The following is a 27,645-nucleotide window of genomic DNA, read 5'->3' as shown; positions in this document are numbered from 1 at the left end:
GTCAGGACAGATGCATGGTTACACCCATTTCCTTCATCCAGTTTTGCACCAGAGCAGGAACCAAGGGCTCCCAGAACTGGTTTGAGCTGGACAATGCACCGGGACACCAAATTTGCCCCAAGTGCAGACTTCCAGGCACTCTCAGAGTGCACCTACCCAGCCCCAATAAACAAATTCCTGTCTGGGAGGTGGTAACACCTCCCTGTGACAGGATGCCTATTGTGCTGCCTTCCTCTGCTCGAGCTTGGCTCAGCAGCAGCAGGGCAGAAATATGTCTCTGGTCAGCAGCATCCATTTTGTGCTGACAGGGTCAAGAAGGCTGGCATCGGATAGACCAGTGACCCCACAAAGCTCACTTCAGAAGGTAGAATCATACCTCCCACACTGGTTAATGGTGTGGAGGTATGACTTCAAGGTGTTTGATAGCAAACACAATATGTTTCTATTAAGCCGTTTTTGAGATATTATTTACCGCGAGGTTATAATGCACTTCTATCTATATGTCCGGCTGAGTCACAGACAGTCTGGGAAAATGGTCTCCGAAGGCTGCAGAGGGGCTCTGCTCATGCAGGGGCACCCTCTCACTAACAACCCAGCAGCCTGCCTTCAGAATTGATAAGGCCTGCTATAGGGGTGACTTATAAGTTTTAAGTGTAGTGACCTATATATATAGTGAACCTATATCTAATGTAAATGGTGCAAGCACCAGCTTACACAGGTCGCAGTAGCAGACCTGTAGTTCCCTTTTGCATGGCCTCTCATGGGTGGCATAATATATGCTTAAGCCCATGGGCGGCCTCTGGGGTACCTATGCCCTACAATAAAATCTTCCATTCATTCGTGGCACACTGGATGCAAGGGCAGTTGAGTCTCAAATTCCATACTCTCATAAGTTGCGATTTGAAAATCATCTTACAGAAAAATTGAATTTATGTAATTAAATGTGTAAATATCAAGAGGATACTCCTGTGGATCGTGCTTTAATTATTGAGAAAATATGGCCTCTTTCCCGACTTGTCTCTGCAGATGGCAATGCTAGTACCCACTGTGTGGTTATAGGGGATTTTCATACTGGTTTTTCACCAAGGAAGCCTACTCCACTACTGGTAGTCCTTTCCTCATCCATAATTCCCCATAAACATAGGCACACACAAGGCCTTTAGTCAGCACTCTTCATCTATTGGCCTCCTCAGCTGCCATTCAAATTTTGCTACTGCCAATCACAGTTTACAGCAAGGGCAATGGGTAAGCCATTGACGCCCCTCACTGTCGGTGATGGCATTTTACTGTCTTAGCAGAGCGGGGCTTCCTTGACAGCAGCTGCATTGAAGAGGAGGAGTGGCGGACACTGTAAGTGCACATGTTGGTTTGGCCAGATGTCTTACAATGGCGGACCTGACATTCGCACGTAGATCTCTCCAACCCGGGCTGTGTTGCGCAGCCTGGTGTAGAATATTCACAGGCTCCCACGCCCTAACGGAGCGCCAAACAAGCCCACTCCGACCAATCTGAGCGCTTCGCTCATGCTGGGTAATAGTTTCACCAACATGAGAGCAGCCTCTGGATTGGTGCAGGAGAGCTCAAGGGTCTGAGAGCTTGTGCACAATTCATGGACTGCAGAGACAGTGTCGGAGCGGAGCACTGAGGCGAGTTGGGCGCCAGCAGCTAAGTACCCTTAGTATTTTTACACATGCTGCCCTACCACTTTCCTTAGACAGCAACCGCTTCTGCTTTCATATGAAAAATGTTCAGACTGTATGGTAAGTAACTTTGAATGTAGCGCTGGGAGAAGGGTATAAGGGCAGCCTTCAGTCAGTAAGCGGAAGCCTGTGGACTATCTGTGTCTTGAAATAATTTACTCAATTGCCCTGTAGCAGTAGCAGTTGTCGCTATAATAAAGTGAGAGGGTGGGGGTAATGTGGGTGGGGGGGCTTGGAGTTGGGTTTTAAAAATAAAACAAAAGGACTTACCTGCTGCTCTACTACCACTAAAGGCCATCAAGTTGCTACTCTAGTCCCAGAAGTGCATGGGCTTTACAGCACAGATTGCCACCCAATCCAGCTGCTGCTCCCATGCTATACTTAGCATGAGAGCAGCGCATGGATTGGCCTCAGCAGGTTGGTTTAATTCTTGCTCTGGCACAGGGAGCCTGCAACTTTCTCCAACCCTTCTATAAAACACAGCTGGGTTGGAGAAACCTTAATGTGCATGACTGTTTGGCCAGCCTAAAATGGTCGGCCAAACTGGCATGCGCACTTATAAGTGCCAACCACTCCTCCCTACTGCTGACATGATGCTCCTCAGCAAGGCCCTGCCTTCAACCTAACCTCTGCTGGCAACAAGGACAGAAAAATAAAATGATAATAAAATGGTTTTATTCTCATTACATTTTTCATTGGGACAGGGACCCTCCACCATAGTGGAGGAGCCACCCCTGCCTGACAGAGACTGTGCCAGCAACATTTAGAAATGACCACCAAGGCAGAGGTCATTTCTAAAGCATTATCAGAAACCACTGCCACTGCTGATCCTGTCAATGCTTTTTTAAGTTTGATGCCCTCCCCCATCAACATAAAGGAGCAGTCCGTCAAACTTATATTTTTTAAATTTCAAAAAGAAAATTGAGAGGTAGGATTTCATTTTTGAAAGAAGAAAAAAAAATTACTCCCTCACCATTGCCATCATCTCTTATGATGAGGGGGGGTACTTTTAGGTCGAACCTAGGCAGCTCGCATGCGCTGTCTGGAAGACCTGTTGTATTAAATAAAAGAAGTTTGTTTCTTCCTGCTGCTTACCATAGTTTGACTCCATTGTTGTTCTTCTTTGCTATCTTCTAAATGGTTCCCGCAGCCAATACCTCACTTCCGTTCAAGCCTGAGAAGCACCGGCCAAGTACGGTTTCCTTATGGTGTGATTCTTTATATGGTGTTTAGGAGATTTTTTTTAATTGTTTCCTCGCTGTATATGTCAAAGCTAAGGTGACAGGAGGCTCAGCCCAGGACTCTCGTGCATGCTACACTTCTACTCCCCATCTCCTCTTATGCTGCGCATCCCTTCTGCCACTTAGCATGCCACCATTTCCTGCTAAGTGGGTTGTGACAGTAGTGGGTCTCCCCACCCCCCCCCCTCCATTGGCTCCATTATTGCAGCTTGTGTTATGTGTGTGTGGGATAAAGCCACGGAGGCACTAAGTTTAGCCCATAACTAGAAGGAAACCTCAGTAGCGAATTAAACAATGTCACCAGCTCACGGCTGGCACTGTGTTCTTGCTCATTTAGGGCATTTTAAAAATGATCTTTGGTGGCAGTCATGTGAAGATACCGAATTCACTTAGCTTTGTCAGGCATGCTTTTAGGTCCAAGAGATAGGGGTGAATATTTGCCATCTGTGCTCCAGCCACAAAGCAGATGTGCATTGTTGGGCCACTCCAAACCATTATAGAAGAAAACTTCCAGCAGTTGCTTGATTTGGCAAATCAAGGAGTTCAGAAGACACCAAGTCCGCAACAAAACCTGAAAGCATTAGTCAATTCATTTCAATTCAGCTTTATTCGGTTAAACCGTAGAACCATAAAAGATTTCTAAAAAACTATTCTCTCATAAAAAATCAGATAGCCAATACCATTAAGAAACAGGTGTACATAGAGAAAATGTTCTTAAAAACACTTCTAAAAATTAGTTGACATAATACATCAGTTATACAGTACATAGGATAGATTACAATCTGATATCTCTTGTGAGGTTCAATGGCAATCAATAAGGATTACTATATAAATGTACAAATATTAATATAAAAGCAGCTTTTGGTAGTTTGCCATGAAACATATATATATTTATTATAAAGTGCATTGGACTATACTAGATCCTGTATTCTTACGTACACTAGGGCCTCAAGGTGTGAATTATCTTTTCTTCTTTTAATCGCCATTTGTATAAAAACGACTACTACATTGCAGACTTTCTCATTTTCTAAACTGCGGATAAAGTAAAAAGGAGATTTGTAAAAATACTGTTTATTGTCAAGAAATTAAGGTCGTAAAATACTCTTCCTAATATCTCTACAGAAATTACAAAAGAGAATAAAATGTCATATTGACTGAGGTGACTTTCCGTCACAGGGGTAATTTGGAAGATTTGGGTTCCATTTGCCCAAAATAGGAAATGCTGTTAGGCAGTGGAGAGCACCCGGTCTCAGCCTTGTAAGGTAAAACCTTTGTTGTAAATTTGTTATCCACAGTAAGTATTGCTACCTACCTATCACAAAACGTCCTTCACAGTATGTCATAATAATATGTTTTGAGCTTGCTTCTATTTCTCTTAATGATCCTCATTTTTACTATGATATTGGCTATACATGGGGTCTTTAAAACCAGCATTCTCAACACATTCTTATAGAGGTTTTTCAATACACTGCAGCTATGGGATCTTTTTACTATGTTTGAGAACAAGGCAGTCCTGATTGAGCAAGGTTGCACACGTAAAGCCTCTTGCTTGTATACAGCCCTTTCGAAAAATAATATTAATGCACTAACTAACATGTTTTGTTATATCAATATTGCATTACACGACATTTTTAGTATCTAGGGGAAGCTCAACAATGTGCTTTTATTAACTATAGTCCGCTTGCATTAAAATTGCTTCTGCTACGCGGGATTTTCTACTGCCCATGCTTCTGTCACACTCACGTGACATGACGTTTTATTTCGCTTGGTGGGAAACTTTTGCTTCTGCCCACTAGAACTAAGATGGCTCTTCTGAGTCCTAACGTGTAAGAAGCTTGCATCTCTGCTTTGCTAAGCTGTTCGTTCTGCCTAATCTTCAATGCAATAGTTAAAATAAAATAATGGGAATAGACTAGAGATAAGTGGTATACAGTGCATTAATTTATTCTGTGTCTCTAAAACTGTTTCTATTCTATTTTTGCATGTATCGCATTTGTGCCAGAAATGTACCTCTGAACTCCATCTTTGGAGAGACTGCGCCTGTGCAAAGAATCCCAAGCTATTAAAGTCGTGGCATTGAACCAGTGCCAGAAGCTAAATTGAATAATTTGTTAAAACATTGTATGTTATTGTTACATTCGCTGCCGGGTGAAATAAAAGTACATGAGAAGATAAAGTTATGGAAGGGAACGTAATTTTAATACATGATTGACAGTTACCTCATATTAATATGGTGTGATGACCTCTGCTCGTCTTCTGACCAATAAAATTGTGGGATTCACACATTTGCAACATTGGGGGGTGGTACACTGATCTGAAAAATAGTATAACTAGGGTAGGCTTAGCTAGATAGATTGTCCGACTTGTCCGAATAGCTGACCGGTCACTGATCCAACGCACTCAATAGGTGATCGAGAGCAGAGGTGCTGGCGGAAGATTCGATAACCCAATCAGGGTTCTGGGAAGGAGTTCGATTACCCAATCGGGGTCCGACTGTTAGCTGTAGAGAGGGGTGTGACGCTGGCATTGCACTTTAGCTGTGGGTGCCGGTCTTAGCCTGTGGTGGTCCTGTCCTGATCCAATTTGGTCCGTAACCTGTCCTGATTCTGGTCTGTACCTTTTCTTCCTCACTGGCACCTGCACTTTGGGATTCTTATCCTTTGTCTCAGCCCATGGCCAGGGTTGGTCTTCACACCATTCTAGGTAACTATAAAGTGTGGGTTTGTCATTGTATTGTTTTCCCTTCTTTACCCACCCTTTGTCTAAATGCTTAATGATATTTCTTTCCAAATTATTGCATATGTTTGTTTCAAACTTCATCATTCTAAATAGAACAAGAAATTATTGATTTCATGGTTTTAAACATTTAAAGATTTTATTTAGATAAAAGAACTTAAACCTTTCCCGAGTTTGTGGTTATTTATAAATGCAAATGATATTTACTACCTATTTTCTTGCTAACTCCCTTGATCCTTTAGGATTCTAGGTACCGGGGCTAGGATTGGTAAGTCAAATGGTATAGATCCTAAATGGTTAGACAAAATTGATCGAGTGTAGGTTTACCTGTTTAACGTTTATATAGTTATATGGGCCCAGGTGAGTATGATTAACGAGTAGGTGAGCCCGCGCTCTATCAGTCCATTATGATTTCTTGGGTAAATTTGGTTCCATCCTTGCTCCAGATACCATGCCAAACAGTGAGAGTTGCTATACTAATATAATCAGACTGATAATTCCTTATGAACAACATATGAAGGAGTTGACTTAGGGACTATGTTGTGATGCTCTCTCATGTAGCTGTGTGTTTATAGTTTATCTTGGTGTGTACCTTTAAAGATAGTTCTATGAGGTATCTGGCTTTGGAATGTAAGTATCCTGGCAACAGGATCCTGTGTCTCGGTCTTCTGGGAAGCTGTTAGCAGAGCTGGTCCTACTGGCTCTGTTATCCATGTAGCTAATAAATTAACCAGCTTTCATCTTAATGTCTGCCTGGTTACTACAAATTTATGGCGACGATTCCTGGCTACATGGAAGAACCTGCGCTGTGTTTCTGCTGAATCCTGACTTCATTAATCTAAGAATTACCATTTACTCTATCTTTGATATTATGGACATCGCTGGACTACCAAGTAAGGTGTTTGTTTGTGCACACAACGACTGAGCAGGGTGTTTATAGAGCGCTAAACCTTACTCTCTGTTGGTTTTAAAGCTGAGCGATTGACTTGTCCTTATCAAGATTTACATTTGAAACTATACCCTCACGCTAACTTCAACCAAGTGAGGTGTCTGCTTTTGGAACCCGCAGATGAGATCCTGCTCTGTCAAACCCTGTTTCTATCAGCGTTTTTAAACTAATTGGTTGAGTTTACATTTAAGCCTCTGACAGAGCAACCGTCAATACACGCGCGCAGCTTACTCACACTCTCATCGTGACGGAATTGTTGTGGCTCTTATAGGTATCCCTATCCCATATCTCGGCAGCCGCACGACTCCATTGTCCTCTAGACTCTTACTTCTCTCATGTAACGTGACGTCTTGACACATTGCTTCTGTAAAGCTCATAGCGCAAGGCTACGCTACATTTGGCGGCCATTTTGAGGGATTGGGAAGCCTTCAATTTATATCGCGGAGATTTCAATGAAGTCAAGGACCTTTATGCTGCAATCTATGTGTTACCATAACAGCGCATCTGTACATCTGTGATATGTACACACGTGATCATTCACGTGTGTTCCCATTGTATCTGTTATACACCAGTGATACACACACCAGTCTCTATTTTTTTTTACACACCTGCTAATTCACGGAAGTGTGTTTCAAGCGAGTTTCCTCTTTATCGGTGATACACACATGTTATATAGGTATATTGTGTTGTTACTTTTACCAATGTTATTTAATGTATAGTATGCCTTTAAACTCTCGTGACATAGCGAGGGTTAGAATGTAACTAGGCTTTGTGTGTGTTCTGATTCTTGGGTCAGTTGTTAACTGTGTTTGGAGCAGTCAGCTGTGTGTCCTGGAGCTCGCTTGCTTCATTATTTATATATTACTTTTTTTACCAATAAAGGTATTTAAATATTACCAGCGTCCTTCACTTCAAGTTGGCAACGAGGGGAAACCATTTTTTTAAATATATTTTCACCTTTTCATCGGATTTTCGGACGTTTACCAAAAAATCATTGGATATACTAGAAGGAACAATCTTTATTGCGGATTGGAAGACTTCTCAACCGAAGTAAAAAAAGGAATGGAAATCTTATTGAGTGAATGTTTCGTTGACTTTTTAAGGTAAGGAAGCTCGTTAACTTGCATCGGAGTGGTGGCTGTTAGGGATCCGCCATCGGCTGCATTATTCGAGCAGCGGCGACATTCAGAGAAGCGAGGACCGTGTCGGACTGCTGATGTAAGGTGATGTCAGTAGGCACGCATTCTCGGAACGTTATTACATCATTGTGCAAGGTCACGCTGCGTGACCTTGCATTACAACCATTTTGGATTTGACAATCTACTCAGCCCAGCAGGTACGAGTGCTCACCTGAGCCTTTTCAACTTGTTAAGTTTATTAAAAAAAAAAAAAAAGTGGAAATAAAAGTGGAGCGCAAACATTAATATTAGTGAAGGTTTCATGGAATTTGCGTTCACAAAAAGAAGAAGCCGGTGAGTTTGTCGGGGCCCGGCAAGATTACGGTAATTGCTCTCTTATACTAGGAAAAGAGATTAAGTTAAAAGTTATGCTTTAGTTAAAGGAGAAACGTTATATTAATTGGTGGTATTACCTTTCATGGAACAAGGTGATCAAAATAGTGACATTGTAGAAGGAGTCATGGCACAGCAACATTTTTCAATTAGTAATCCACACCCCTTTTGTGCTACAGGCTCACAGCCTAGCATTAAGTGGGAGGAGTGGAAAGAATATTTTATAAGTTATATAAATGCAATTGACGAAGCAGGAAAAATGAAAGCAGCACAGAAAAAAAGGATTCTCCTCCATTCCTTGGGGCCTGTGGGGTTAAAAACACTTTCCAGGATGAGTAAAATTGGTAATGCTGATTTGGACGTTTTTGAAAACACTTTAAAGACATGGATAGATATTTCGCTCCTAAAGTGTGCATCGGAGTTATTAGACACAGAATGTTTCAGAGGAAGCAGAATAAGGGTGAAATGGTTGATGAATGGCTTGATGAACTTAAAAAACTGGCTATTGACTGCAAATTTGAAACTCTTCATGATGATCTAATAAGAGACCAACTAGTTATGCACAGCAATAACTCACCCATACAAGACAGCTTATGGGTAAACGGAGATGCACCGCTAGATGATGTAATGGCTATTATAAGGAAAACGGAAATGTCAGATAGATGTGCGACAGTAATTAAAGAAGCAGGGAAAGATTCGGATAAGGGAACTGGAGCAGTGTTTAAAATACAAAATATAGTCAAAAACCATTCACAACCTAATCAAGGGAGATGGAACAACCAACCTTTAAGGAACCAGGAAAGAGATAGGAAACCTGCAGAAAGAAGATGCTATCGTTGGGATAGTAAAGAACATTTGGCTTTTAGTAAAATGTGTCCAGCATTGATTGAGAAGTGTAGCATATGTGGTCTTTTGGGCCATTTTAGCCAAATGTGTTGTAGGAGATCCAATGTGAAATGTATTTGGAATGAAGAAAATGGTTATGATGAAGATGAGTATGATGAGGATGAGAACCATGTGAAGAATGTGAGAGGAAATTTAGTGTTAAATATTATAGAGGAGTCAATGGAAGGTAAACCCATTTGTGAGCTATCTTTTGGAGGGGTGACTGTAAGTGTTTATGCAGATTCAGGATCCCTCTACACGATCATAAATGAGGAGGTATGGAGGAAGAAATTTGTTGACAGAATTGGTGATAAGCTGTATGTATCTGATGTGAATCCGGTTAGTTATACTGGTGAGAGGATTGAGATGTTGGGTTTCAGATGGCTTACGTTTAATTTCAAGGGTAGATCTACTAGGGGCAAGTTATATGTTGCAAAGGTTGGACCATCTGTTCTGGGTTGGTTCGACCAGAAAAACCTGCATATAATTTTAGATCCTAACAGTAAAGACAAGGTGCTTTTCATGGATGATGAGAGTAAATTGGGTGATGTACTAAGTAAGAAATTCCCTAAAGTTTTTGGACAGGAATTGGGAGCTTTAAAAGGATTTGAACATAGGATTGTTCTTAAATGGTGCGAGGAACCTAAGGTACACAAGGCAAGTCATATTTCCATGTTAATTAGGGATGAAGTTAAAAAAGAGATACAAGGGTTACTAGATAAGGGAGTGATTGAAGAAATCGATACATCAGAATGGATTTCTCCAGTGGTGATCGCATGAAAACCGAATCGAAAAATTCGTCGGTGTATTGATTTACGCCATCTGAACAATAATAATGTGATTGAAAGGTTCCCACTACCAAAAATTAATGAAATGGTATCTTCCTTGAAGGGTGCAACATGGTTTTCTACCATTGATCTCTCTACTGCTTATCACCAGGTGGAGATAAAGCCGGAATCTAGAAGTCTTACGGCTTTTATCACGCCTTTTGGTTGTTACCAATTTAGGCGTATGCCTTTTGGATTGGCGTCAGCCGCAGCTGTTTTTCAGCGACTCATGCATAGGCTTTTTGGGGACATGGAGGGAATTTGCTTCTTCCAGGATGACATATTGGTTGCAGCTGCCAACAAGGATGAACATGATTCCAGGCTAAATCAAGTTTTTAAAACATTACAAGTAGCTGGGTTGACTGTGGAGTTGTCAAAGTGTAAATTTGGACAGAGAAGTGTGGCATATTTGGGTCATATTATAAGTGAAGAAGGTGTTATGCCAAAACCTTCGCTGGTTGAGAATATTGGAAAATCACCTGCTCCAACCTCTAAAGAAGAAATAAGATCGTTTCTGGGGATGGCAGAATATTGCGTAAAATTTATAAATAATTTTGCGTCCAAGGCGCCCAATATTCGATCTCTTTTGAAGAAGAATGAAAAATGTGTATGGCCCAAAGATTGTGAGAAAGAGTTTTCGCAAATTAAGACTGATTTACAGGCAGTGAGTACATTATCCAGTTTTGATCCAAATTTAGAGTGTGTAATAACGACTGATGCGAGTGATAAAGGACTGAGGGCTGTATTATCACAGAAAGGAAATGAAGGCAAAGAGAAAATAATACTATTTGCTTCTAGAGCACTGTCCCCTGCTGAATCCAAATATCCCATTATTGAGAGAGAATCATTGGCTTGTGCATGGGATTTAGAGCATTTTTGTGCTTTTGTGTGGGGGAAGCCTGTAATTTGTACTGATCACCGACCTTTAGTTCGTATGCTTTCAAGTGATGGAACTGCAGTTGCGTCAGCAAGGTTAGCAAGAATATCTATGCAGATGAAGGAGTACATCTACAAGATGATGTATGTGCCAGGAAGGGAAAATGTTGTGGCAGATTGTTTATCCAGGCTGCCCATTCCGTTAGAGGAGTGCGTGGACGATCCTTGGGGGAAATTTAGTGTCGCTTTTATACATGACTCAGGAGTACCTGCAATAAGTAAAGAGGATTGGACAGAGGAACAACATAAAGATAATATTCTAGGGAAAGTATCTAATTACATTTGTAAAGGATTGTAAACTGATTGTTTGAGGCCTTTTTGGGAACTTCATATGGAATTGTCTTGTGAGAATGAGACTTTGATGAGAGGAGACAAAATTGTTCCTCCCAGTTCTTTAAGAAAAAGCATTTTAGAATTATGTCATGAGGGACATTTTGGAGTGGTTAGAACTAAGTTAGTCGTAAAAGATGCATTTTGGTGGCCAGGGATTGACAAAAATGAAAGAATTTGGACTGGTAGCTATCGACCTTTTTACTAAATGGCCCATTGTAAAGTTTGTGGAAAAGGTTGACACTGACACTGTTCTGGAATGTTTAGATAAAATGTGTGGAATGGAGGATTACCAGTTTGTATTCTAACGGATAATGGCGTACAGTTTTTGTCTAGAATGGCTAAAAACTATTTTGAAAGGTGTGGTATTAAACATAAGACAACCTCACTCTACAATCCAAGTGGGAATGGCACAGTGGAACGTTTAATAGAGTGATAAAAGGTGTCATACAAGCGTCCATCAATAAGCATTTAGACTGGAAAATAGAGGTGCAGAAGGCTGTGTGGTCTTATAGGATTACTTCACATATAAGCACAGGGCTGTCTCCATTCATCATGATGAGAGGAAGAACACCTAGATGTAAGTTTAACCCTGGGTGGCTTGTGCAGGGCAAAGTGCAACAGTGGTACCTATTGATGTAAAACAAGATTTGGTTTCAGTACATCTTAAGAGTAAGGAGTACTACGACAAGCACCATGGTACTAAAGATATTCAAATTAAAGTGGGTGACTGAATTTGTGTTAAAAAACCTTTTAGAGTCACTAAGGGTGAAAGCAGATTTGAAGCACCTGAACAAGTCATAGAAATTTTAAGGAATTCTGTTAGGCTTAATGATGGAAAAGTATGCAATTTAAAGAATATTGCTATTGATACAAATCAAAATCATGTGGAAGAAGATCTGGAACATGATTGCATCCAAAACTTTGAATGGATTGAAGATTATTTTGAGAATAGCAATTTACAGTCCCAATTAAGGGGTGATGATTCTCATAAGACAGTGCTTAGTCAGGATAAACAAATTGAGAATGTGAGATTTTCCACCACTAATGATATTTCAGGGAATTCTTTTTCTCCTTTTACAGGGGTGAAGGGTGTGATGCTGAAGAAAATACAACTTCTGGAAATACAACTTCTAATTTTGAAATTGATGTTGATGTGCGCAATAAGAGGAAAAGAGTTTTACCAAAGTGGCTCAATGAATATGTGATGTAACGTATTGTATTTTGATTCTTCTGGTTCTTTTGTTGCCTTATGCATTATTTTGTATTATCAGTATTTTAATTTCTGTTTAGTTATTATTATGTTATTCTATTTTTTTTCTTTTTGTTATAGGAGGGGGGATGTGTTATATAGGTATAGTGTGTTGTTACTTTTACCAATGTAATATAATGTATAGTATGCCTTTAAACTCTCGTGACATAGCGAGGGTTAGAATGTAACTAGGCTTTGTGTGTGTTCTGATTCTTGGGTTAGTTGTTAGCTGTGTTTGAAGCAGTCAGCTCTGTGTCCTGGCCCTCACCTGCTTCATTATTTATATATTACTTTTTATACCAAAAAAGGTATTTAAATATTACCAGCGTCCTTCACTTCAACACACCATATTTTGTTGCAGTCACGTGTGTTTCCACCGCGTCGGCTTCACATCGGTGATACACACACCTTGTTCTGACTCATTCATGTGTGTTTCCATTGCATCTGTTCCACATCGGTGATACACACACCTACAAAAAAATATATATATTTTTTGATCTTCGTGCTGTTTTACTCCATTGAATTCAAACTACTCATGCATATTTACCATTTATTCACAGTGATACAGACACTGTCAAGTCGTTAACTTCATGCTCATCAACAAGTGATTATAAATGTCATTTCAATGTCGGTGACACACACACCTTAGTTCTTCAGATCATAGTGTGTCATTTCTTTTCTCCGTTTTTTTATAGTGATGTGTTCCATGTGACATTTTTCTTCAAACTCATCTTCATATTGTAATGCGTAAGTGCTCCTGATCTGGAATTCTAATATTTTGTCTCGCTGGGTGGCGTGGCCACAGAGGCGACCAAGATGGCCGCTTCTGCCTGAAGCACCGCCGTCCGGGCGGCCGATCTTCTCCATCCTGCCGGATTTTCTCTGACCTGAAACCGGCCAGCACATCCATCCTGCAGCGGAGGCGATTTACCTCCATCCGACGTTGGTTCGAGGTCCGGAGGTGCCCCGTGAGGACTGCTAGGCGGAGGGGACGGTGCGCCACCCCATTAGCGCCCTCTCTGACTGCGCCCGGCCCACCGGTGAGTTCTGCTTCGGGGGCGTGCTGCCTCTTGCCCTCGGCTCGCCTGTGGCGGTGGGGGCTGGGTTTTGCTTCCCCTGGTCCCGCGGGGGGGGGGGGAGCCCGGTGGTTTCGGGGCTCCGGGTGCGCGAAGGCCTTAGGGCCCGAGGCGTAGGCCGGGGCCTCGAGAGGTGGCTGTCCCCGGCTTGGGCTGGGGGGCGGCGGGATCTGGTCCCCGTGCCGCGGGTGGACTCGGGGGTGGGAGGGGGGCGTCTCGGTGGCCGTGACTGCGGGGGGGGCCTGGGCGGCCCCGCCTTCCTCCGGGGATTTCCCCCGGTGCCTGCCTGCTGAACGAGTTTCTACACGGCCTGCACTGAGCGCTTTTAAATAACTGCGCAGCAACCTTGGCCCACCATTTTCAGACGGAAAGGCCTGTCATCCGCCCACCGTGTTTTGGCCACTGGGTCACCTCTTGATTTGAACGCGGACCACGAGGCGTTAACGAGGGCTGCCAGTGTACGTGCCCCCCCTGTGCCTGCCTGAGGGCCCTTCTTCTTCCTGAGAGTACGTGCCAGTCGCTGTGCCTCCCTTCTGCCACCTGGGTGTCGCTGCCCTCCTTGCACTACCCCTGATCCACTAGGGCGTGGACCCTGCTGACCAACATGGGCAGAAAGACCCCAATCAAAGGAAGCTCAGCTTCGACAAATCCTCCCTGCTTACCACTGACTCCGCATCAGGGGCTTCGTCAGACGCGATGCCCCCCCTCCTCAGGATGCCACCGCCACACTGGTCACCACCATGATGTCCGAAATGAGGGCTGGTTTCAAATCATTAGACAACAGATTCGACGCTTTGGAGCAGAAGTTGGCGGATATGGGCTCCAAGGTGCAAGCGCATGATCGCCGGCTTGATGTAGTCGAAGCCAGGGTGTCTGACCTTGAGGACACGAACGCGAAAGACCGGAAAAGACTAGAACGTGTTGAAAAAATTCTGAAAGAAGTGGCTATTAAAAACGAGGATTTGGAGGCGCGCGGACGACGAAATAACGTCCGTATTTTGGGCGTGGCGGAGACTACCCAAACGGGCAGAATGGACATGTTGGTTGAAAAATTGTTGGTTGAGCTGTTCGGCAGGGATCAGTTCACTCCCGGATTTGTGGTGGAAAGGGCCCACAGATCTCTGGGTCCCCGGCCAAAACCGGGTCTCCCACCATGCCCCATCATAGCCAGGATTATGAACTTCAGGGACCGAGATGCGGCGCTTCGAGCAGCTCGTGAAAAGGGAGAGATATGATGGCAAGGTGACTCCTTGTCTCTCTATCCAGACTTCACTCTCATGGTTCAGGAGGCCCGCCGAAAATACACGGGGGTGAAGGCCACACTCCGCAATTTAGGTCTTAAGTACGGGATACTCTACCCCGCACGCCTCAGAGTGGACGTCGCTGGTAGGCCACGCATTTCCGATTCCCCTTCGGAGGTCCAAGAATGTTGCCACACTTATAAATCAAGAGGCTCACAGACATCTGACACCTCCAGGGCACCTTCTCCAGCTCAGGAAGGCTCGCAGCGCAGTGTAGACCTGTTTTCTGGCTCCGGCCATGGCTGACACTTTACCTTTCGCCTTTGCTACTTCCCTCCTGCCACGGCCTTTCATAATCCATTTGCATATCTATGGTCTGGTATGTTGCGTACCTATTTGGATTGGTCTGCCCGGCCATCGTGGCGTTGCCACCCCTAATGGCGGTTGCCTTGTGTCATTTGGGGTTTTTTGTTTCACTTTTTGCGGTACACCCAGTCCATCTTGTTAGTTTTCAATGCATGGCATTCTGCTATACCGCTTTGTTGGGATGGGTTTTCCTCTTCGGGGTCTGTGAGAGGTTGGGTGGGGGGTGGGACCGGGGTTTTGTTTGGTTTTGTTTTTTTCGAATGTGTTGCATCATTGTCGACATTGCCCATTGTGTGTTGAGCTGCTTCTATCGTATGTCCTCCTCCATGTCACTGTACTCATGGCCAGGTTAGGCTTTTGGAGCGGCCTCTCTGGCCTTTCACTGATGTCGTGGAATGTCAGGGGATTGAATAATGCTCGGAAATGTAGACAGGTTTTGAACTACATTGCCCGACACAAGATAGACGTGGTTTTCCTGCAGGAAACTCACTTATCACCTGACGCTGCCTCCCAGGTTGCTAAAAGTTGGGGCCCCCATCGCTTCTTTTCCCACTACAGCAGATACTCCAGGGGGGTTGCTATTTGCATACATAATTGCGTACCATTTAAGTTATCGCATGTGGTAACTTATGGCGAGGGTAGATATGTCATTGTTTCGGGTACGTTATTGGACCACAGACTTACGTTAGTAGGGGTTTATGGACCTAATATAGACACACCCGCTTTTTTCACTGAGCTGCATGTACATCTGTTTAACTTGGAACCGGGGCTCTTAATACTTGGTGGCGATTTTAATCTGCTATTCAACCCAGCCAGAGACAGTACGTCTTCGGCCCCAGACTCGAAGCCACACTCACGGCCAATCCTTCGTGATTTGTGCTCCCATTTTTCCCTCATTGACATTGAGGCGTCATTGCATGCTCACACTCCTACGTACACACACTATTCAGGGTTTCATGACACCTGGACCAGGATCGATTATTGGTTGATCTCCCCGGGAGTGGCTGGTTGGGTGGGCGATCTCCTTACGCTCCCCCGCACCCTGTCCGATCATTCCCCCATTGTGCTGCGGCTGCGGGTTCCGAGGGCGGGTGGCTATGAAAGGCAGTGGCGCTTCCCCGGGAGGGCCTTATCAGACCCCGTGTTTACTGAGGAAGTCAGGGAAGCCATAGAGGAATACTTTGAGCTGAACACTGGCACGGTGGACACCTGGGCGGTCCTGTGGGAGGGCTTTAAAGCTACCATTCGGGGGGTGTGCATCGCTAAACATAAAGGTGCATTGCGCGATATTCGTTCTACCCTGCTCCAGATTGAGCGCGATATAGCGGCATTGGATACGGAACAACTCACGACACATACGGCAGAAAGGGAAACAAATCGCTTACAACTGATGCTACGATTCCGTGAGGAGGCGGACAGGGAACTTCGTTTTCTGACCAGGGCGCACACGGCTAGGCAATATGGGGAGGGCGACCGACAGGGCAAAATGCTGGCTCAGCTGCTGCGGCCCCCACGCAAGTCTGCTTACATCACTGACCTCGTGGGCCCTGAAGGGGACACTCTACACACTACACCGGCGATCTGTGATGCCTTCTTGCACTATTACACATCCCTGTACACTTCCACGCTGGCCGATGACACCATGGACCGTGGTAACTATCTTAATGAAATAGCAATGGTCTACTTAGAAAAATGGATTATAGATTTTCTGGCCGACCCCATCACATCTGACATTATCATTGAAGCTATCGACTCCATGAAAGGCTCTTCGGGCCCTGGGCTGGATGGCTTTTCTGCGGATTTTTACAAGGCCTATAAGGAATTGCTGGTCCCCCGCTTGGTGGAGGTGTACGCTGAGGCCCTGGAGACAGGCTGTTTGCCCCCCACGCTTAGAGAAGCGGTCATAGTGCTTTTGCCAAAACTGGGAAAGGATCCCACACTGTGTGGTTCTTATCGCCCTCTCTCTTTGTTAAACCTGGACTACAAGATCCTAGCAAAGGCCATCGCCATCCGCCTGTCTCTGCTGATGGAGTCCATCATCTCCCCAGCACAGTCTGGCTTCGTACCGCATCGCTCCACATCTCTCAACCTCCGCACCCTCTTCTCCGTCCTGCACCAGGTGGACCCTGCCGTCCCAGCTGCGGCGATTCTTTTAGACGCCGAAAAAGCATTCGACTCCTTAGAATGGCCATTCCTTATGTCGGTGATGCGCCGGATGGGCATTCCTGAGTGCTTGGTGAACGCGGTGGAGTTGCTCTACACGCGGCCGGTGGTGCGATTGCGCCTCAATGGCACTATCACTACACAATTCCCCCTGTCGCGTGTTACGCGGCAGGGCTGCCCCCTCTCGCCAATTCTATACATCTTGGCGATGGACCCGTTGGTCCGTCACTTTCAGGAACGGCATATGCATCGAGGTCTCCAGTTCCGCACTGGACCGCTTTTGGTTTCACTTTATGCGGACGATACCATCCTTTACGTCCGGCATCCGCAGGACAACCTTGAACCGCTGATAACGGAAATAACCCGGTTTGGCGCGTTTTCGGGCCTGCGCATTAATTGGCACAAGTCTGTTATTTTTCCACTTACGCCGAGCACTACCGAATGGTCCTGCCCCTTCCCCCTTACTTGGTACCGAGATTCGGTAACATATCTGGGGATACAAGTCCATCTGGTTACTGACTCCATTATTAGACTGAACTATGGCACCGCATTGACTGCCCTGGAGGGACGGATTGAACGATGGAATCGTCTCCCACTGTCCATGGCTGGGTGAATAGCCATCATTAAGATGATGGTGCTGCCACGTTTTTTGTACCTGTTCAATAATATTCCTGTTCCTCTTACACAAATCTTCTTCACACAATTGCGCTCCTTACTACTACGCCTTGTGTGGGGAGACAAAAGCCCCCGCGTGTCCTGGCGTGTATTGACACTCCCCTATGAGCGTGGCGGGCTGGGCGTTCCCGATTTTTATCTTTATTTTCTTGTGGCGCAGTGTTATTATGCATTCCCCTGGTACCACCCCGATGCCCGGATCGTTTACCTGAAGCCTGAAGCTGACCTCGTTTTACTGGGAACACTGGCTACCACTCTGCCTTCGGGCTTCCCTAGGGACTCACATGACATCCAGACTGTCTCGTCAACCTGCTGGGCTTGGGGCAGACTGCGCCGCGTGACGGGGCTCGCCCAGATGTACTCTCCTGCCCTCCCACTGCCCAACCCCTCCTGGCTTGCAATCACTGGGGAAACTGTGGTAAAACGCACATTATCCAAATTTCACATTTCCACCATAGGGGACCTGTTTCCTGAGGGTCATGCTTTTTCCCTCACTGAGGATACCCGCTTCACTACACAGACGTTTATGGACTCCTTTGTGCTCAATAGATTGCGATCCTTGCTTCGTGCCTTGTTCCCCTCGTTCCCCCTCCCTCCTGAAGACTTCCCTCCCCTCACCTTCCTTATTCAACACGCATCGGGGACGCATCTGGTCTCTAAACTATATCGGATGTGCTCTGACATGCTCCCGGCCCCGGATCAGACGGTGCGGGCGGCGTGGAAGGCGGATTTGGGTTACCCCATTACAGATGAACAGTGGCAATGGTGCTGCAGGGCGACCAAGGACATCTCACTTAACAGTCGACACAAGCTCCTACACTTTAAGTTCTTGCGTAGACTCTACCTCACACCAGCGCGACTGCATAGAATAGACCCTGCTCGTCCACACAACTGCCCCAAATGTAGCTGGCCTCAGGCAGACTTCGCGCACCTTTCATGGGCATGTCCCATGCTCCAAGACTACTGGTCCGGAGTGCACCGCACCCTTGGTGACATGCTGCGCTTGAATCTAGTCCCCATCCCTGAGATTGCCCTCCTGGGCTACGTGGCTGACTTCCCTAAGGTGACGCATAGACTGTCAGCGCTGGGATTTTTGCTGGCAAAGCGCGAGGTGGCACTCCGTTGGTGCGACCGTCGACCCCCGTTGCATGCTTCCTGGCTCCGGAGCTTGGCGCACTGCAATACCAACAGTGAGGAGTACTCTGCCACGGTCCCCATTATATCCAGGCCTAATGATATCTGGGGCCCGTATCGTGCATATCTGGCTGGCGTCGCGGCTGCGACCCAGGCGGCCTCTACCCCAGGCATGGATCCAGAGGGGATCGGTTGATAAGCTTTGCTGCTACACTACCCGCTGCTCGGGCTTTGCGGAACCTGCCTGACCGGTTACCGGTTACTCCCCCCTCCCTCCATTAGTATTGTGAGATCGCATTTGTAACCTCTACCTCGTCACGACTGAGAAATTTACCTTACCGCACCTGGGCTTGGTGTTGCAATTATTCACACGGACTGTCCGATATGTTGGCCTGTCCTTGATATTGGGTATGCTCAAGTTATTATGCACTGTATGTATGTACTCCAGGGGGCACGATGTGATGCAACTGTATTATCTTACATCTATGCAACATTTCATTGTATGCTTATCGTTGAAAATGATAAATAAAGATTTTAAAAAATATATTTTGTCTCGCTAAAATATTATTTTACTGTCCACCATCTCCGCCACATCTGTTCCATCCTTAACGGAAATGTGTACCATGCAATCAGTCAACCCACCACCTTCCTTTCTTGACTCGCCTGGTGATCCTACTGTCCCGTGGGAGGTATGGTATGATGCCTTTCAAATGTATTTAGGTGCAATTGTAGAATTAGGATTTAGTGCAGAGAGGAAGAAATGCCTCCTTCTTCATTCACTAGGATTCGAGGGAAGATCCATATTTAAACATTTACCTCCTCTTTCGGAAGATCAGCTCAGTGGAATTGATGAATTTGAAGAAACTGTTTTAAAGTTAAAAACCAGGTTTGATAAACAGCCGAGCTTAATGGTTTTGACATACATTTTTCCTTTTATATTCCTGCCCTTAAATGCAAGTTCTTCTTCAAAGAACCCCATTAAATCTATTTTCCGTCCCTCATATGAGACGCTCTCCTGTCTCATATGAGGAGAAAGGAGGAGAAAGTGCTTTAGAACCGTGTCACATCTCATCAAACAATTCTTGAGTGATCATGGTAATACATTTGTAGTAACCAGGCACAGACATTAAGATGAAAGCTGGTTAATTTATTGGCTACATGGATAACAGAGCCAGTAGGACCAGCTCTGCTAACAGCTTCCCAGAAGACAGAGACACAGGATCCTGTTGCCTTGATACTTACATTCCAAAGCCAGATACCTCAGAGAACTATCTTTAAAGGTACACACCACGATAAACTTTAAACACACAGTTACATGAGAGAGCATCACAACATACTGATAACAACCTCCTTAGAAATATGTTTTCCTGGATCTGAAATGCAGTATGATTAGCCATCCCCCATAATGCTGTTGCTTGATTTGACAAATCTTGGAGTTCGGAAGACACCAAGTCCGCAACAAAAGCTGAAAACTATAGTCATAAGCATCACGCAGCTTGAGAACATTTACTTTCAGCATTTTTTATGCTACTTGGATGGAAGGTTAAGATGAACTTGTGTGTGACAACCGAGCCAGAGAGGCGCAAATGCCTATAGTCATCTGGAGTTATCTGCAGAAGCAACTGCATTCCTTAGTTCTACCTCGTGCAAAGGTCCCTGCTGGCTCTGTGCCAAGAACAGTTCACACATCTTAATAGCATATCAGCCAGTGGTGTGTCCTGAACAATCTCTACGATCGACTCCTCCATCTGTTTGTCATGTACAGTCTGTGAGAGAGCCAACTCCAACTTTCTGTGGTGTAGTCTGTGTTAGAGCAGCCTCTGACTCTGTGTCACGTGATCCAGCGCCCCTATAGAAAATATGCCATAAGCAACATTACCCAACTCCACAATAATCACCAATGATCATAAATCATTCACAAGGCCCATAATCATACATGACATATTTTGAGCACCTGAATCATGTGACCTAATTAATAAAACCTATTCACAAATTATTTACACAATCTATATACAACTGCAGTATAATGTTCCCACCATGGTTATATAAATGTTTGCACTTAATTAAGCCACTTAGGCGAAGGAATCTGCTAATGGTAACCTAAAACTCATAAAATAACAAGGCCTGCTTGTATTTTAGTAATCTTATTTATTAACTATTATTTAAGGAAAGTGCATTTTATTAGAATCTTTTTATTTAAGCATCATCATTTTAGAGGATTGGCAAAAGTATTGACAGTATGAAGCAAGATCAATTAGCATTTTTCAAGAATGAATAAACAGTTTTCAATTACCTAAAACCTAACATCCCTGTCTAAAACTCACTTCACCTAAAAGAATAAAGTTAAAGTCATTAGCCCTACTGATGCTTACGTATTCCAAGAAAGTCCATCAGCATGTCACCGTCACAGGAGAAGATGAGCAGCAAGCGCCCTCTGCCTCCCAGGGGAACAGTTTTTATACCTTTCTAACTAACTAAAGTAACAGAAACGTATGTTTTTTCTATTAATCCGGTTATTCCATTGGACAAGCCACAACAGTCCACAATGAGGTCACACGCTCATGACCAAGTCCGGGGCTTCATCTTTGCCCTTATTGTTCTTAGTCTCATCATTCTTTTTGCTTCCTCAAAATGATACTTTTGACGGAGGAAACTTTTGCTTCCTGAACTTGGCAGAACCACATCCCTCCCGTCCTTGACAATGCCACCAAGGAACACATTTGATACGACCAGGTTTTCTTGTGCATAATAACTATCAGCTCAGCAGAAATGTACCGCACACGAATAAAAGAATTGCTCTGGTCAAGACTCGAAAGCTGCAGTACTGGCAGCCATCTTCTTTAGGCCCATTCTCAAAACTAATATATAAACAAACACAAAACATCAATTAATGTAAGAAATAAAGTTTGTTCTGTTACCCACCCACCTTTGCTAATTATTACCCATTAATCTATGTTACCTAGCAGAAGCAAATGAAACAACAAACAAATTCGTGCAACATTTAAAACCGAAAAACAAAACATAAGCACATAGAAATAAGCACATGCCATTAATAAAACAGCCGCATTTAGTACTGACAGAAACGATAAACAAAATGAGTTTATTTATTACACACACACATGCATTTGCAGCATAATGCACATATATGAGCACATATATTAGTAACCCACGTGTAGTGAACTGCAATTTTAAACTACGTTGATTAATATATTCACTGCACACCTTATTAATAATATTATCTTGATTATAGGAAATTAACTTCGCGAGCAGAAATAAATTTATTTCTAAATCTCGCTCCATCAACTCCCTCATCTGGTGATTTCAAAATCACCACACCACACCCAAAAATTTAGCAAAATTTTTATCTTACAGATGAACATGATTTGTTTTCACTGTGTTAGTATTTCTAAAGACTTGTCTCTGCAGTCTGCCTGCAACTTTCATATTGAGCTTTACGAAACTCTTCTAGTTCAATCTTCCTTTCCTGTTCCTTTCTGATCTTATAGATTCTCTTCTTTTCCCTCAAGTATTTCTTTCTCTTGTGTAAAATGCAACTAATCTTCAACAAAAGTATTACAAAAATTATTACAAACAAAGGTGTTAAAATCTTGCCAAGAATTGAACCACCAATCTCTTGAAACCAGGTTTTTATTGCTTGAAATCTTTTGGACAAAAGTTCTGAAAAATCATCCTCTTCTAAAGGGACAACTTCTGACTGGAGCTCAGTAATGTTTTTAATGTACATCTCAATGTTTCTACTCTCATCTGGGATGTAGGTGCAGCAATGTTGAACATGTAAAATACCACAAACTCCTCCCTCTTTTGCTAGGAGAATGTCTAGCGCAAGACGGTCCTGCATTACCATGGACCGTATCGCAATAACCTCAGTATCCACCAATTGGAAACCACTGGCTGTGTCAGTTGACAATCTGTCAACAATTGTGGACAATTTTCTAATTCTTCCTGCATTCAGTGTTATACCCACTAAAGGTATCACTGCCTCAAAAATGTCTCCCATAATTTCTGAAAAACTTTCTCTTTTGTACCTATTTACATGATTGCTAATTTCAAATGAACCTTCTGCATTTCTGTCAACATGAAATATTTTTGGAAAAACAAGACCAACAAAACACGTCCCATACCAATGGTCTGGGAGGTTATAATAGGCTTTGTCTCCACAAACAAAATAGATTCCAGGAAAAATTGGGTCTTTGCCACCCTTGAATCCCCAACCCCCCATGATCTGATAAGTGTCCTCACAATTGCTAGCCCCAACAAAATAATTGTCAAACAACGTATTATCTCTCCTAATACAAAATTTGCCACTAATTGGTTTATCTATGTGAATTGCAACATTATCATAAAATTTCCCATTAAACTTTTCATCTTCCTTCTGCCAAAACTTGGATTTTGTCTGCTTGATCATCTCATTTGTTTTGTAGATTGCCCTTCTTTCCTCAACAAGGTTCAGGAAATTTTTCTCCTCAGATCTCAACTTACATGTCAAATTATTTCTAAAAGCGTACTCATACGTGAGTTCATTAGTTACTAAAAAGAATTCCCTCATCTGTTTAGCTTGCTTGTGTTTATTTAAGCTTTTCTCAATTTTCAGATTTGCAAACATTTCGTCGTAATTAGAGTAATAGTACTCTAAACGACCAGTCTGGTAAAATAAGCTAGCTATTACATTACAGGTTATGCCATAAGTAAGAGGAAGCATATTATACGTCACTCCCTCAGAAACTGAAGCAGGCAATTTCACACAGATATAGCAATCTTTCACTTCCATAACCTTTACATACTCAGCCAAAAGCCTTGAAAAAGTATTGCTAGAAAAGTCACCAACATACCTATCTTGATGAGTCTCTGGTTTATGATCAATAACTTTGTTAGCTTTGTCCTTTGCACTATGTTTATCTTGTGTAACTGAAGCTTTGCTTGTCATATTAACCTTATACATTTCCTTATCGATCCCGAAAGGAAAAATGACAGCTAAAACTAACCAGAGCAGAATTATCAAAAGCACACAAATCAGAGACATCTTACAGCATCTCTTTAAGATGGAGCATCTTGAGCTGTTATTTACAAAAACATAAGGCATTTTCACTAAGCTTGTAAAAAGAAAAACAAAATTTTAAAAATATCTAAAATTTAAAAACTTCTAAAAACTCTAAAAATTTTAACACCCCCCTTTTTCAATTTTTTTTTTTTTTAAAACCCCAACCTTCTAACAGCTTTCCTTCGACCTTGCGTCACATTTGTTTTCCAGCTAACACAATTTCTTCGACCTTGTGTCACCTAACACACTTTCTTCGGCCTTATGGCAAAAACAAAAACCCTAAATTTAAACAGAAAATGCCTCAATCATTGTCACTATTGTCTTCAATCTCTTTCTGACTACTACTGTTCACCTCAACTACAGGTGGTATAATTATATAAGTCCACTCTGGAGACTTATACTTTTGATTTGGCTTTAGAACTCTTTTTGTTTTTCTACTAATAACTTCTATTTTCTTTCCTGCCTCACTTTTCTTCTCTGGATCCTTTTGACTAGAAATTTCATTTACCTGCTCTTTTGATTTCTTTACTAATTTGAATTTTAGACCTTTGTTTTCACTTGGCCAATTATCACCTTTTTGTGGTAAATAAATAAATAATACCTCTATTTTTGAATGAATAAATGAATAACAGATAGCTCAATAAATAAGAGTCAAGATTCGAGGTAGTAGGAGTTTTGCAGGTTTATTACAGCATAAAGGACAGGAACAGGACAACCTGCACGGGAACAGGATGGCAGCGCTGCCGGGGCAGGATCGGAATCGGCGTAACCTTTAATAACAGTGCACGCTCATATATATTAAAACAGTTGCATTACAATACATATGATAGGCGGAGCAGTGGGTGTGGTCAATAGCAGTCGCGAAAGATAAGGGTGAAAGTAGGTGTAACAGGGGCGTATACATAGACATGTGATGCAAACGTAACAGAATATGTCATGAATGGGGCGGAAACATGGAGGGGGCTACCTAAGGAGCCGGGACCTCTGACCTAATGGTGCGCGCAAACTGGCAATGACGTGTTACTAGGAGAAGCTGGGGGCTACGAACTCTGTGCTAGGAGCAGAGACTGAAGTCTGGAGAGTCAGGGCGACATGTACCTAAGCAGTATCTAGTATCTGATGTTTAGAGAACATGTTGATAGAATCCAAAAGTTATCGGGGTAAAGGCTAACAGACTCTAAGAATGGTGCATGCATTATTCTACATGTAGTGCGTGATGAAGAATATTAAATGACCATTAAATGCAGTATTTCTCTTACATGGAGACGTAAAGGCTAGACAATGACGGAAACTATTGATGCAGTTCAGTAGCTTTAGGAATGCAGAGAAGGAGGACTGAACTGATAACTGGAATCATAACATACTCTTGGCAGACTCAGAGGCAGAGCTAGGCTGAGCCGGGCACTGCGAGGCAGGAAGTAAGTGAAGGGTCGAGGATACAGGTGGGGGCTGTATCGCTCCTCAGCGAGGCTTCAGGAGACAGGAGCTGAATCTGGTGTCCGGGCCCTTTTGAGGCCTAGAAACGGGGATTTTACAATGGAATAACGTGCACACTGAGAAACGTGGCAACGTAGCTTTACATAGACCTGATATTCGTAGTATTCACGAGAACTGGAAACTGACATACTAGAGGTGGACACAACTGTAATTGCGTCTTTAATCGAACATAGGGAATACATATGCATATTAATCATGCATAGATAACATATGATGGATGACGCGTAGGGACACAGAACATGGCAAAATTTACTTTTCCACATTCCCTCCTTGTCACTACGTTTCCATCAGGAAACATCAATATTCATGATACCATCTATCATTTCATACAGTATCATTTGCTCGTCTCGAATTTTCTGGGAACGGGTTTTAGAACGGGGCTTGGGACTAGGAATACAAGAGGTAGCACAAATGCCGCAAATCGCAGGGCCACATTGTATACAGAGGCAGCAGCTGAATATGATCGCTACTGCAATACCCAGAAAGGACAAGACTTTCCATCCCCAAGCGGAAATTATATTCCAGAACCAACCGGACCATGTCCAGGTGCCTGGATCTTGGTGTAACAGATGGGCAATTTTATGGAGTCTGGTTATAGCTGAATAAACAGACGGCGCGTTATTAGGAATGAAAATGCAGCAACTAGATCCGATGACTCTACAGGCCCCGCCCCTATCGGCCAATATGACGTCAAGGACGAGACGATTCTGTAAAACGACAAATCTCATAGCAGATTGCTCTTCAGTTAAGTTACCTAGAGCAGAGGCAGTCTCATTAACTACTGCTTCAAGGGTTCTGGTTAACCTACGAATTAGCTTACTATTCTGGATAGGTCCTATAAAGAAGAAGAAACCTCTATTGAAATCTGTATACTGTTCTAGAGCAGTTTCAGTATAGTCGACAATGGGGGACTCCCTTCTATGTCTAAGGTGTACTAGATGTGTGTTTCTATGGTAATCAGATGGGGCTAGGAAAACAGGTGGCAGTAGGAAGGCAATGTAACAGGTTCCCTCCCAATCGAGGGGCAGACGAACATATGCGGTCTGACCACAAATAAAATAAGAATGGCGTGAAGCTTTGAAAATAGATTTCCCACTGTCACTATATTTGACAATAGTAGTACAATCGCTATGTCCTACATGTACGGAACCATTATTTCTAACACATAATTCGCCTTTGACTGGTAGTACTGAAATAGCAGGTAAGTCTGGAGTGGAATCAGACTGAACATTCAGGACCATGAAATTCGAAGAATAATTACCTAAATTGTAAACTTCGTTTTCTAGATCTAACCCTGTTCTGTGGGGAAGACCTTGCTTGTCTGGGAAACATGTACTGTTAAGAAAAGACATATCTGTTGAGGATGACGTTAACGTGGACCATGCTCCACACGAACCATTATGTGAAAATGGATAAGGAAAGAGTGGCAGAACTCCCTTCGGGGTCTGGAAAGGGGGGAGTCGACCACACACCCAACAATTAGTGGCATTGCTGGTCTGGTGTGAATAATGTAACATGCGGATGAAAGAATTGTTCCGCATAGCGAGGCGGTAAGAGAGTTCATGAGGAGGCAGATCACTAAACGTGTGCTCTACTGTAGCATTAGAGGACTTATTTACATGAGAAACTGGAAAATACAGGTAAAATGCATAACTGGTGCAGTAAATCATAATACTGAGAAATAATATGAAACATAGAAAAACGATACATCGGATTGAGTTTTGACTAACTCTCTCACTATGGGGGTCTATTTTATACATGTCAGAAACCGGTCTAACCGTTTCACCTAGGGGAGGACTTAGACAATCAAACTGGCTGACTTATTTTACTAGACCGTAACTTAAGTTTATACTCCTGTTGCGGAGTTGTCTCTAACAGGGAGGGTGCAGTATCATTGTCTTTTGCGGGACAGTCCTTAAGAATAGTACTTTGGCAGTCCTTTGAATCCTGGGAAATGTTCTTTGAGACTGGCTTCAATCCATAAAAATTTTTAATATGCGAAAGATGCACCCAGCCTTTGCGTCCCTCCAACTTCACGGCTGTACGGGTGGCCAGGAGGACCTGTCG

This window comes from Lissotriton helveticus, chromosome 2_1 (genome assembly GCF_964261635.1).
Source record: "Lissotriton helveticus chromosome 2_1, aLisHel1.1, whole genome shotgun sequence".
NCBI lineage: Eukaryota > Metazoa > Chordata > Amphibia > Caudata > Salamandridae > Lissotriton > Lissotriton helveticus.
This window is presented reverse-complemented; position numbering follows the sequence as displayed.